This window comes from Primulina eburnea, chromosome 9, assembly GCF_022965805.1.
Source record: "Primulina eburnea isolate SZY01 chromosome 9, ASM2296580v1, whole genome shotgun sequence".
In the NCBI taxonomy this organism is placed as follows: Eukaryota; Viridiplantae; Streptophyta; class Magnoliopsida; order Lamiales; family Gesneriaceae; genus Primulina; species Primulina eburnea.
The window spans coordinates 18,686,069-18,700,771 of record NC_133109.1 but is presented as its reverse complement, the minus strand read 5'-3'; the positions used below and the strand labels follow the sequence as shown (position 1 = coordinate 18,700,771).

Here is a 14,703-nt window from a genome sequence, read left to right as displayed (position 1 = left end):
CCGGGGACTATTAATCTACAATTTTATTTTTAGTTATTTTCTTTAGCATTATTTTATTTCTCTTGAGCTAACACTCCATATTTTATCTCAGATATCTTGTCTAGTGCATGCCAAAGTCACTTGACGTGGAGCTTGAACTCGATCCTGAAATTGAAAGAACTTTCCGCAGGAGAAGACAACAGCAGAGACTAAAAGAACTGATGGAGAGGCAAGTGAACGATCGTGAGGAGGAACAACGTGAAAATAGACAAGTTGAGATACCACGCCGCATACCGATGCTAGAGTATGCTCAGCCTTCCTTGGAAGGTGAACGCCCTAGTGTTGTGAGGCCTATCGTGCGGGCAAATCAATTTGTAATCAAGCCAGCTATAATCCAGATGATTTAGAACATAGTCCAATTTGGAGGAACTGCAGTAGATGATCCAAACACGCACATCGCAGATTTTCTTGAAATTTGCGATACTTTTAAATTCAATGGAGTTTCTGATGATGCTGTCAGGTTGCGTTTGTTTCCTTTCTCTTTACGTGATAAAGCTAAAGTATGGTTAAATTGTTTGCCTGTAGGGTCGATCACTACATGGGAGGACATGGCGAAAGCATTTCTCCTTAAATACTTTCCTCCATCAAAGACCATGAAGCTGCGGGAAGACATTACAACATTTGCTCAATTCGATCAGGAATCTCTATATGAGGCATGGGAATGCTTCAAAGATCTACTACGAAGATGCCCACATCACGAATTACCACTTGGGTTAGTCGTTCAAACATTTTATTATGGTTTGCTTACTCCTAACCGTACTATGATAGATGCTGCTGCATGTGGAAACCTGTTGAGGAAGACTGCGGAAGAAGGATACGAGTTACTGGAGGAGATGGCTGCTAGCAGCTTTCATCCACAATCTGAAAGAAATACCCAGCGAAGGAGTGCAGGAGTTCACCACGTAACTGATTTTTCTGCTATTACTGCACAACTTGATGCTTTAAACAGGAAATTAGACAACTTGAATGTGGGTGGCACGGCGATGCGTCTTCAAGAGATATTCTGTGAAAAGTGTGGAGGAGAACACTATGTGAAAGATTGTCAAGATGACAACCCGTTCTATGTGCCAAATGAGGTACCGGTGAATCAAGTGGGAGTCCAAAACCGCCCGAGGAATGACCTTTATTCGAACACTTACAATCCTGAGTGGAGGCAACATCCCAACTTCTCATGGGGCGGTCAAAACAGTCAGAATCGACCGCAAGGAGGACAACAATATGGGAAACAACCGATGTACAGATCCGATCCTCCTAGAGAAGAAAAGTCCAACTTGGAGCAAATGATGTCTAAGTTTATTTCATCCACTGAAACGAGGCTTCAAAATCAGGATGCATCGATAAAGGGGATTGAAAATCAGATTGGTCAGTTGGCAAAGATGGTAGCAAGTAGAGAGCCAGACACCTTGCCAAGTAACACCGAGACTAATCCTAAAGAGCAAGTGAAGGCCATTGACTTGAAGAGTGGAAAAGTTCTGGAGTCAAGAGTGAAGGAGAAAACTCAAACATTGGATGAGCAGACTGCGACATCTAAAGGTAAGTCCTCTAACTCCACACTAGCACCCACTGCACAACCTAAAATTGTTATACCTCCTCATTTCCCTGCAGCACTTAAAAAAGCAAAACTAGATGCACAATTCGGTAAGTTTCTTGAGGTATTTAAACAATTGCATATCAATATTCCTTTCGCCGATGCCTTAATTCAGATGCCTAGTTATGCTAAATTTTTGAAGGACATTTTAGCTAATAAGAGGAAGTTGGAGGATCACATGACAGTGAACTTAACTGAAAATTGCTCCGCTTTGGTGCAAAACAAAATCCCACCGAAACTCAAAGACCCAGGGAGTTTCTCTATTCCTTGCATGATTGGTGATGTTGTTTTTCATAAAGCGTTATGTGATCTTGGTGCAAGTATTAATCTTATGCCATTGTCTGTGTTCAGGAAACTTGGGTTAGGAGAGCCTAAGCCGACGAGGATGTCCTTGCAACTGGCTGACAGATCTGTCAAGTATCCCCGCGGAGTGATTGAGGATGTGCTAGTGAAAGTGGACAAATTCATTTTCCCTGCGGATTTCGTGGTTCTCGACATGGAGGAGGATACAGAGATGCCTCTAATTTTGGGGAGACCGTTCCTTGCAACTGGCAAGGCACTTATTGATGTGCAAGAAGGGAAGTTGAGATTGAGAATGGGCGAGGAAGAGATTACTTTTGATGTTTTTAATGCACTTAAGCACACACTGCATTCTGATAGTTGTTTTAGAATTGATGCTTTTGACTCTCTTGTATCTCACTATGTGCAGGATGCTCTTAGGGACCCTTTGGAGGCCACCATCACTACTGAATTGGGAGAAGAGGAATTGGATGAAGAAAAAGCTGAAATAGTGGCACACTTTAATGCCAACCATCCATGGAGAAAGCCAATAAGGATGCGACTGGAGGATCTAGGAGAACGAAGAGATTTGACCCCTCAAAGGTCAAGTATCGAGGAGCCACCGACACTTGAGCTAAAGCCGTTGCCTCCACACCTCAAGTACGTGTACTTATGTGAGAATAACACTTTACCTGTCATTATTTCTGCTACTTTGACATATGTGATGGAAGACAAATTGTTGGAGGTTCTGAAAGCGCACAAGGGTGCATTTGCGTGGAAGGTGGCGGATATCAAAGGGATCAATCCATCAGTCTGTATGCACAAGATCTTGATGGAAGACAAGTAATCACCTCTTGTGCAACCTCAGAGAAGATTGAATCCAAAGATGCAAGAGGTAGTAAAGGCAGAAACGATTAAGCTTCTCGATGCAGGTATTATCTATCCTATATCTGATAGTGCATGGGTAAGTCTGGTTCAGTGTGTGCCAAAGAAAGGTGGGATTACTGTGATCACGAATGATAATAATGAACTAATACCCACCAGGACTGTTACGGGATGGCGTGTGTGCATTGATTATAGGAAATTGAATGATGCCACCCGAAAAGACCACTTCCACCTTCCCTTTATTGATCAAATGCTGGAGAGGTTAGCGGGTCATGAGTTTTATTGTTTTCTAGATGGGTATTCGGGGTATAATCAAATCACCATTGCACCTGAGGACCAAGAGAAAACCACTTTCACTTGTCCTTATGGAACTTTCGCTTTTCGCCGCATGCCGTTTGGTCTTTGTAATGCCCCTGCCACATTTCAACGTTGCATGACCGCTATATTCCATGATATGATAGAAATTTTTCTTGAAATTTTTATGGATGACTTCTCTATTTTCGGCCCTTCTTTTGATGACTGTTTGCAGAACTTGAAGGTGGTGTTGTTGAGATGTGAGGAGACGAATTTGGTGCTAAATTGAGAAAAATGTCATTTCATGGTACAAGAGGGAATTGTCCTAGGGCACAAGATTTCGGAACAAGGGATTGAGGTGGACAAAGCGAAAGTAGAAGTCATCAAGAACCCACCACCACGATCTTCAATAAAGGGAGTTCGAAGTTTTTTAGGCCACGCCGGTTTCTATCGGCGGTTTATCAAATATTTTTCAAAAATTGCCAAACCTTTATCTTCCTTACTTATGAAAGATGTGTCTTTTGATTTTAATTCTGACTGTTTACAGGCCTACGAGAAGTTGAAGGTGCGCTTGGTGACGGCTCCTGTCTTGGTGGCACCGGATTGGGATCTGCCCTTCGAGGTCATGTGCGATGCCAGTGATACTGCGGTTGGGTCTGTTCTCGGCCAAAGACGGAACAAGGTATTCCACACTATATACTATGCAAGTAAGACTCTAGATGAAGCACAATTAAATTATGCCACCACTGAAAAAGAGTTACTTGTAGTAGTGTTTGCACTTGACAAATTTCACTCATATCTTGTTTTGTCCAAAGTCATTGTTTACACCGACCACTCTGCACTTAAGTATTTACTTGCTAAGAAAGATGCAAAGCCACGCCTTCTTCGGTGGATTTTATTGTTACAAGAATTTGATTTAGAAATAAAAGATAAGAAGGGTGTTGAGAACGTTGTGGCGGATCATTTGTCTAGACTAGAGTTTATTTGTGATGATTCTGTCGATCATGCTATCAATGATTGGTTCCCTGATGAGCAACTATTTGAGGTGATAAATTGTCCTTGGTATGCAAATTTCGCTAACTTTTTTCTTGTCACAGGCACACCTCCACCAAACCTATCGTTTCACCAACGAAAGAAATTCTTTTCTGACGTGAAATACTATTTTTTGTTCAAAATTTGTGCAGATGCCATGATAAGAAGGTGTGTTGCAGAGGAAGAGTTCGATCAAATTCTCAACCATTGCCATGACCGTGAGGTAGGTGGTCATTTCGGACCAACAAGGACGACTTCCAAGGTACTTGAATGTGGCTTTTATTGGCCAACCCTCTTTAAAGATGCTCGTTCTTATGTTCTCCATTGTGATAAATGCCAGCGGTCAGGTAACATCTCTAACCGTCATGAAATGCCTTTAAATAATATCATTGAGTGTGAGGTTTTTGATGTGTGGGGGATAGACTTCATGGGACCGTTTCCTAGTTCTTTCACGAAAAAATACATCTTGGTTGCGGTGGATTATGTGTCTAAGTGGGTAGAGGCAGAAGCGTACGCCACTAATGATGCTCAAGTGGTCTTAAAATTTTTAAAGAAAAACATTTTTAACCGATTTGGAACACCACGAGCAATCATCAGTGATGGTGGCACTCATTTTTGCAACAAACTCTTTTAAAAACTTTTGAGCAAATACGGTGTCACACATAAGATATCCACCCCTTATCACCCCCAGACTAGTGGTCAAGTGGAAGTGTCTAACCGAGAAATTAAGCGGATTTTGGAAAAAGTGGTAGGTGTGAGTCGGAAAGATTGGTCGGTGAGGTTAGATGATGCTCTTTGGGCATATAGAACTGCGTTCAAAACACCAATAGGCACGACACCGTACAGATTATTGTTTGGTAAAGCATGTCACTTACCTGTCGAATTAGAGCATCGGGCATATTGGGCAACAAAAGCACTAAACTTTAACTTTACTGATGCAGGTGAACGAAGTTTGCTTCAACTAGATCAGTTGGAGGAGTTCCGAAATCTAGCATATGATCTCGCACTAACCTACAAGGAAAAGACGAAGAAAGCCCATGACAAGCGGATCATCGAGAGAGAATTCAAAGAAGGTGAAAGTGTCCTACTCTACAACTCCCGGTTGCGACTTTTTCCCGGAAAATTGAAGTCACGATGGTCCGGTCTATTCTTGATCTCGAAAGTTTATCCATCAGGAGCTGTAGAATTGAAAGATGGGAAGGATGGGACATTTACGGTCAATGCCCAATGCCTGAAGCACTACATGGGTGGCAGAATTGAGCTACAACTTGGAATCACCAGGTTCCAAGACATGCCGAACTGAGACGGACCGACAGTCAAGCTCTCGACTATAAATTGAAAACTACTTGTCTTCCCCCTCTCTTGCATTTGATTTAAATTTTCTTTCGTGTCCATGTATTTATTTTCTCTTGCTTTTGTTTTATTTTATTAAAAAAAAATAAAAAAAAAATGAAATGGGCAGAGAGGTTCGCGCTCGAGCGGTAATTTTATACCGCTCGAGCGCAAACGCCTACCTCGGGATAATAATTCCCGAGAGGTTGGCGCTCGAGCGGTAGTTTTCTACTGCCCGAGCGCGAGCGCTTACCTCTGGACAAAAACTCCAAAGAGGTTCGCGCTCGAGCGGTAGTTTTTTACCGCTCGAGCGCGACTACTTTTAAAAGATGAAACCCCTTTCCCCTTTCTTTATTCTGCACGAAAAATCCCAATCTCCCTCTCCAAATCCCTAACTCCTCTCAATTTTTTTTCCCGATTTTCTTGTGCAGGTTGTCGATTCCTCCTCAACTCATTGGCAAGGTGAAATCTCTTCGTAGGAACACACGCATATTCCATCAATCGGGTCGTCTTCTCCGGCCAGCATCTTCATCTTCAACTCTTCAAACACAATGGCTCCCAAGAAGCAAAGAGGTAACCCCGGTTATTCCTCTTCCTCTTCTTCGTTTGATAGAACCTGCTTTGTAAGTGAGGCGGCTCGGAATAGATATGATCATGCAAAGCTTCACCGAAACCCCATTCCCGAAAGGGGATTTCGTCGCCAATTTGAGGATAGATATTTAGAGCCCCTTGTGGACTTGGATCGAAGGGGATGGGAAAAATTTAGTGAGCACCCTCAAGCTACAGTGGTGTCGGTAGTTAGGGAGTTTTATGCAAATGCTTGTGAGCGAACTGATGGGAGAGCTTTTGTTAGAGGCAAGCTTGTACCGTTTGATTCGGCTACGATTAACGCCCTCCTAAAAACAGCGGAGGTTGACGACTCCAACTATCAGGCATTGATTGTTGAGCCCAAAAGGAAAGAGCGGTGCTACTATTTGCGTTGACCCAAGGATATAGCATCAATGTGGGCAGACTGATAACATCTCAGATCATGCTGAGTGCTCACAACAGCCACATCGCTTTTCTTTCCGACGATCCTATCCGAACTGTGTGCACGGGCTGGGGTACTTTTCCGGGATGACGAGGAGTGGCTTCAACCGATGAAGCCAATTTTTCAGGAGGATGAACAGAGAAAAAGAGCGAAACGACGGGCGGACTTCCCCACTCAGGAGGAGGAAGCCGGTGTATCTAGCACTGCCGTCCCACGCCGTCTGCCGCCACAACCCCGCAGGCGGACTCAGAATGATAAGATGGATGAAACTCTCGCCTTCCAAGCGCATCAGAGTCAGTTCAACTCTTACGTCACAGACCATTTATCTCACCTTGACTCCATGATGCGCTCTTTGCTTGTGCACGGGGGCGTTGACCCAGGGACCATCCCACCGACTCCACTACCTCCTCCCCCATTCCAGTTCCAGTATGATTATTTTCAGCATGGGGATGCCGCAGGAGTGCCACCACCGGAGCATGATGAGGATGAGACATGACTAGGGGAGTTTACTGTTTTCCCTTATTTGCACTTTTATTTCTTTACCGCTTTCTGTCTTTCGTTCTTATCGTTGTTTCAGTCTAGCATGTTTTTAGCTTTCATGTTTATTAGTCTGCATTTGTGTTTGCATTTCTGTGTTTTGAGTTTTTGTGCAATGGGGACATTGCACACGTCTAGTATGAGGGGGTCGTCCCATGTCCTCTATTTGTTTACGTTCGTAATTGTCCTGCATGAGTGTCAGTGATGGTGAAACTAGTAAATTGGTGGCCGATGATGATTGTGGGATGAATGAACTGCATACTACTTAGTCTTATCACTCGTTATAAATACCCCAGTGAATTGAAAAATTTCCATATGCACACATTGTGGGTGTTATGAGTAGTGTTAACTACAGTCGAGTTTAAGAATCTGTGGGAGAAACTGGAAAAACATGGTATGCAAGTCGAACTTGAGTGAATTTTTGTTGACAGTCGTGACCGACCAGTGACATGAAATAGAGTAGATCACTTGAGTCTACCGAAATAACTTTCGTCCCAACTGTGCATAATACCTCAAGAGTTATCCCTAAGCCAAATAAACAAACGTTCCATATACTCAAAATTTAGGGAGTACACTTGAGAAAATTTTGCACTAAGAAAAAAAAAAGGGGGATGTAAGGTGTGGGGGAGCCAAATAGGGATGAAATCCTATCCCAAGGCTAAATAGAAGGAGATGTAAGGCGTTGAGGAATGTCAGAAAAAATTCTGACAAGTGCATAATGAAAATGATCAGTGTACATCCCATTTGTTTGAGCCGTTTGAAACCTCATGATATTGACTCCCTACATCCTGTGGTACAACCTCGAAATTTCGCCGCTTTGTGTTCACTTGTTGGTCGCAACTAGAAACATAACTCAGGATAGGAAGACTTGCATTGAATTGTCGATTTGGTGACTCACATGATTTGCAAACAAAACTGTCTGAAGCAAGAGCTAGTGAGACCCACAGCACACACACGACCACACTTTCTGGTAAAATCAAAATGCTTTAAGATGCTCTAAAAGGGGTATTGATGAATGTTGTGATTTGACTAATTGGATGTGGTTCAAACACCCGCTGAGGCAGGAGATACCGGTTTGCTACTTCACCGTCAGTTTCGTTAGTTTAATTCTTTCATTTTGTGTTTGTTTCGTATTTTGGTTGTGGTTTGTAACCTAGTTTGCTTGAGGGCAAGCAAAAGGTTAGTATGAGGGGGTTGATAGGTGTGGTTTTTACGTGTTTTATTGCATTAGTCTGTGTGTGTTTTGCATTGTGCATACGTCTATTTCAATCACATTTTGTTCATTTTAGGTAAACATTTGCATTTTATCATATCTCACTCGGGCATGACGAATTTGCAGGAAAATGGCCGGACAAACGGAACTCGGAGCCAAGTGTTAAGCCAATAAGAGTTTGTACAGAAAGGCTCGCGCCCGAGCGGTAATTTTCTACCGCCCGGGCGCGAGAAGCGAGTTGCCGAAGGTATTCGACAGAAAGTGTGGCGCTCGGGCGGTACTTTTATACCGCCCGAGTGCGAGAAGGAATCCCCAAAGAAAAATATACAGAAGATGTGGCGCTCGAGCGGTACTTTTCTACCGCCCGAGCGCCAGAAGTTGCACATTCTAGGCATTCTACAGAGAGTGTGGCGCTCGAGCGGTACTTTTCTACCACCTGAGCGCCAACTATTTTTGGAAAAATTTTATGCGTGATTTCTTACCTTATTTTTGGAGGGTGGCTGATATGGTAGGGGAGATGCACGAATTAGAGAGGGATTCAGACTTCATTCTTCAGCCGTCAAGAGTTTTGGAGAGCAATTTGCGCTTGGATTGAAGATTCGTGATTTTCCGGGCATCGTTATTCGCAGATTTCGTCTCGCCTAGTATTTCAAATCTAGTTTCTTTCATTTTAAACGTTGTTGCGTTTATTTTTACTATTAATTCTAGTAGCTAAACCTTAATATTTGTTGGGATTCAAGGGGATCCTACCCCAAACTTTGATTTGAATTAATTTATATTCGATTGTTGCGTGATTCTTGATTATACTATTATTTTATTGTGTCATTAAAGCGTAGCTAACTTTAACGACGTTTTCATATCACGAGTGAGTTCGAGAGAATAACTAGTGATAGGATCGAGTAGTATAATCCGCGGATCTACAATTTACATAGATATATGAAATTGGATACGTGCCGATAATCATAGTCCTAAGGGTCGAAAATTAGGGGATTTCATAAGTCGAAATGCGATTCACTCTTGATAAATAATTAAAGATATTTTATTACTTCATTGAGTCGAATTAGTTTGGTATAGTTCGAGAGGGTGTGTTCAATAGAATAGGAAATCCTGTCGGAAGCATACAAACACGATCGAACGAATTAACGAATTAATACGGGGTAGGTGAACCAGAATTCCCAACAAATTCATTTATCATTGAAATTTACTCAATCAATCTAGCATTCATATTTCATCAATAAATTCTTGAACTTGTTTATTTAGTTTTATTAAAGTTTATTAGTTATAAAACAATCATTCAATTTTCGTTGCTAAAGTTTAATAATTGGAATAATAATTGTTAAACATAGTCTTCAGTGGAACGATACTCGTACTCACGTACACTATTCTATTACTTGAAATCGTGCACTTGCGATTACATTTTGAGCATATAAAAACATATTTTTATTGAGAATATCACAGTGCAAGTTTTGCTCGATCATGGAGCGGTCACAAATATCTGTTCTATCCTCTCAATCCATTCCTCTGCTCGCTCACCAGTCTCAGAACTATCAAATCTCGGCGGAAGATAACTGCTAAACTTTTCCAAAGTCAACTCACCAGGCAATAAAGGCTGATTTGCAGGTGCCTGTCCCATAGGAGGAGGTGGCAATGGATTCATATGTCCAAACCCACTGTCAACCTCATCTATTTCCTCGTGTGGATGTACATGTTCTGTAGATGCCATAACTTGAAATCAAATTGTTAATCATAACATTTAACAATTACAATCCAGCACTCATCATCATCACACAATTCGCACGAAAGCACATGCAACTAAATAACAATCAATCACATTGAGAAATCATCAATAACAAGTCAAATGCACAGACACCCACAGATAATATCGCCATCCAACTCCCTCATCACAAACCCAACTCCTAAACATCCCAGACATCTAACAAATGCTCTGATACCACCAATGTGGCGCCCCAAACCTCGCCACGTAATCATGCAACATGTGACGTTATATGCAATTTTTTTTCCGACGACATAATAATATAATGAATATACGACAAAATAGTGCAATCACCACACTATCTACGTCAGTGTAGCAGAAACAGTATAATAAATACACACATACAACTCAAATAAGACAATAAGCTATATTGTCTCTATCTACTATCAACGACATGATTGTTTGACTACACGCACCTAGTCCTTCACCACTATCATGTCTCACGCATAGTCCTGTAACCTGCCCAACAGAAACAGCCCTCAAAGGGTGAGTATATACAACAATAATCATCGTAATACATAACAGTTATATTAACAACATAATATATAACTGAAATCATAATAGAAATATCCCCTTTGTCGTTTCTGGACAATCAGCCAACAGCAACCTCAACAACATCACAATGCAACAACATCGACGATACGTCGCACCCCAACACCGGCGACAGCAATATCGTCGAACGAACAACAACATCGACGATACGTCGCACCCCAACACCGGTGACAGTAATATCGTCGAACGAATAACAACATCCACGATACGTCGCACCCCAACACCGACGACAGTAATATCGTTGAACGAACAACATCAACGTGACAACATCAACGAAACGTCTCCCAACAACGATAGTCAACAATATCAACAATAATAAACAATAACAAATATAATATCAAATCACTCAATTCCGGTGATTTATCATCGTTCAACGCAATAGTATTCATCAATACTAAACAATAACAACATATGCTCGTACGTCAACACGTACCTGATAATCGAGTATATATACAATCTGGCTATTTCTTTGATCCTGAGGCGTGTGATGTATCTACATAATTCAACAACAATTATCAGATCATTGTCACCGTATCAACACATTCATAACAGCCTCAATATACAACATCAAATATCCCAACAACAATTAATTCAACAAAATATAAAACTCGATTATAAATTCGTATTGTTCAACAATTTAATATTTTGGTGTATTTAGTTCACAATACTACCATCCAATACACCCTAATTAATTTACTTCAAATAATAGGCTATTTTACAACATTCGTCAAATTACGAAAACTTTATATCAACGTGTAGCCTATACTTAGTAGACTCCAAATATATAATCAGAATTAATAACAACTGACAAACAACTTTCCAATCTCAATCCAACGATTAAAAATCCCTAATTATAATAAATTAGGAATAATTCAAAACAACAACACAATAATCTTCTCTACTTGTTAAAATCATACATTATTCAACAATCTTCAATTTCAGTATGATTTAACAATTTATCAGATATATTCCAAAAATCGACGAATTTCAAATATCACCAAAACTATAAAATTTATACCTCAAATCGAAGACCTCGTGTCAACGATCTCAGAACTGAAGTCGGTTCGTCGATTGGATAAACCGATAAGTCGCACGATCGAAAAGAAAATTTCAAAACCCTGTTTCTTTTCTTCTCTTTCTTTTCTCCTTACGTTCTGTAATCTGAAGGTGGAATTGAATTTAACTTTCAATTCCACCGACTAACTTTAAGATTTTCCTTTTTTTTAATATATTATATAATATTATATTAATAAAATAATATATATAATATTTAATATTTTAACACCGGTATATTTCTTTTGAACAGTCAAACGGTCAAATTTTTCAAAGCTCAAAACATGGAACTTCTATATCTTTGAGTTTTCTACTTTATATCCAAATATCAACTTATTTGGACTTCATATGACCAACATTTGTCATATTTCTCTCTTAAAAAATCATTAATTATTTAGTAATCTCACATTACTAAATCAACAACTTATGATATTACTTCAGGCATTACATCTTCTCACATAAGTAAACAAATTAACCATTTTATATTCCAAATCAAGTGACGTGACTGATTATCAAATCATTAAATGATGTCTTTCAACAAATAATAGGTGGAAACGTGGACCCTTATATTCCATGTCTTTTCAACACACGCTTTTACCACGTACACAAATTTTTTATTCAAAATTTCCTGGACTAAGACGTGTCCAATAATTTGAACAGTCACGTACATAAGTACTTTGCCTGCTCCATTTCAGTTTTTCTTTATTACGCTTACCTAAGATTCTCAGAGCAAAAGCAAATTCAAGCTTTCTTTTTCGCAGAAAATCATTCAGTTCTAATGGCAAATCAAATTCTAACACACATTTTGAATGCTATGGCTATTGGCTTTGAATCAGTTCTATCAGTCAACGATGCAGATATCAAGAACGTATTTATGAAATTGGAAGCAGCTGGTTTGAGGACGTTTCTGGGACAATCTTCTCAGGAAATCTACCCGAAGGAACTTCGTGATTTCTACTCAAATGGGTATGTCAGTTTTGATGGAAACGTCATCACTACTGTCAATGGTCAGTTGTTTACCATTTCTGAAGAATCTTTTGGAGAACTGTTCTTATTGCCTACTGATGGGCTCAACAACGTTTCTGAGGTTAATACATCTGATATATAGGAGATGCAATCGTTGTTGCCAGCAGATGGTCGGAAAATCAAAGCTTCCGATCCCAAGAAAGAGTTGAAGCTAGAAATTAAACTGCTGGCTGATATTGTGGCTAAGGGGATCTTCGCTAAGGCCGGTTCTTTTGCTGCCCTTAATTTTGAAAAATTTCAAGCGATGACTGTGATTATGGCTGAAAAGAAGGTGAACTGGAGGCATATCATCTTCACTATTATGCGCAACATGCTCAAATCAACCATGCAGTCAAGGGGGTATGCAGTTCAAATCAGTTATCTTTTGAAGGTCAAGGGGCTAGTGGCTGATAATGCTGAAAAATCAGTCAAATTCAAAGTCTTCAATGCCAAGAACGTTCAGCCACCCAAGACTAAATTGTACATCTCTCCTGATCAGTTTGTAAAGATAAAAAAGGAGATAGGGACGCAGCAGGATCTTCCCAAGTCAATAAAGAAGGGAAGAACTTTGGCTCAGTTGAAAACAATCAAGAGAAAATTGATTGTCAGTGAATTAGATTCTGAGGAGACACCTTCTCAGAAGATTACAAAGAAACTAAGGACACAGAAAACCAAGCCGGTAGCAATGTTGGAATCTTACCCAGCTGATAGATTGAAGCAATCAGATTCTCAACAGCCTATTCAGGCTATTCTTTTAAAAGTCATTCCAGCTGATGTTTCAGCTAAAGATCAGTTACCTCCACCAACTGATCCATCCAAAAAAGTCATCAGCACAGCTAATAAAAAGAAGGAATCAACAAGAGTTTTAGCTCCTTTGATCAATATCAATCGACCTACCATCTTTGCTCTTGCTCGACCCAAAGGAATCAAAATTCAGGAACTAGTGGACGCTACTCATTCTGGACTGAACATTCCGCACATTCTCTCTGATGAGAAAGGTAAGGGCAAGTTGATCGAAGAGCCCAGGCCATCAAATGCAATTCAAACTCACATTGACCTTATCTGGGAACAGGTCAACGCATTTGCTGAATCCAAACTGAAAGTTTATAATGCTTGGACGAGTTTCAAAACTCACACTTTTGCCAAACAGTTGAAAAAGAAGTCTAAACTGAATAAATTCATCAAATTGGAAGCAGCTGTTCTCAAAATGGTCAAAGCTGCTACCATTTTTCAAGAACTGGGGAGAAAAAATTATTTCTTTGATCAAATAAGAGCCAAAATGTTGGCTCAACTGTTTGACAAGAACAAAAGAAACTACATTTCTACAAATCCAACTGCTTACAATGATCGAGCTGTGCTTAATCAGTTGGACACAGATCTTATTGCTCTGCAGTTGCAGATAAAGTTTTGGGAACTGGATCAAGAATTATTCAATCATGAAGGCATTTCAAAAGAAGAAGAAGACGAATCGTCATCACAACACGAAGAGCCATCCCCAGAACAAGCTGCTGCTACAACTGTAGAGCCAATTCAGGTTGTGCCCCAATCTTCTTCTGCTGCTGATCCTCAAGTATAGGCAATGTGCCTTCAACTGAATCAGTTGGTCTCCCAACAGATCAAGCAGCTACAGATGCTCCTATCTCTCTCACCTGTGGAACCAGTTCAGCCTATTGTCTCTGCTGAACAAAATGTTCAAACTGATGTGCCCATTCACTCACCTGTTGAGACTAATGTAGAAACTGTTGACACTAAGGAGGCTCGGTTGCATGTTGTTGAATTCTTTCCAACTGACAAGCCGCAACAAGTTTCATTTGACCAACAATCAGAGCCACCAGTCACTAACCCACCAACTGAAACTCCCACAGATCATCAACTTAATCAGCAAGACAGTTCATCTGCTGCCCCGAATCAATCTTCATCTCCTCCTATGCAAGAAGAAGCCAGTATGCAAGACGTTCCAGAGCTGACATGTGGGGACCCGGGCTCTAACTCTTTTATTTGGAATTAAATGGATCATTAATATAAAAAGTGGGTCAAATTTTTTGCTCTACAACATTAATTCTAATGTATGTACACAATCACAAATTCTT

General features: G+C 40.4%; 1 non-coding gene across 1 annotated transcript; it reads right to left on the bottom strand.

Moving 5' to 3' along the window:
* Window positions 1–636: 636 nt before the first annotated feature.
* LOC140842184 (small nucleolar RNA R71) lies at window positions 637–742 on the bottom strand. The gene has a single exon (XR_012120317.1). It is a non-coding gene; the product is annotated as a small nucleolar RNA R71 (small nucleolar RNA).
* Window positions 743–14,703: the final 13,961 nt, after the last annotated feature.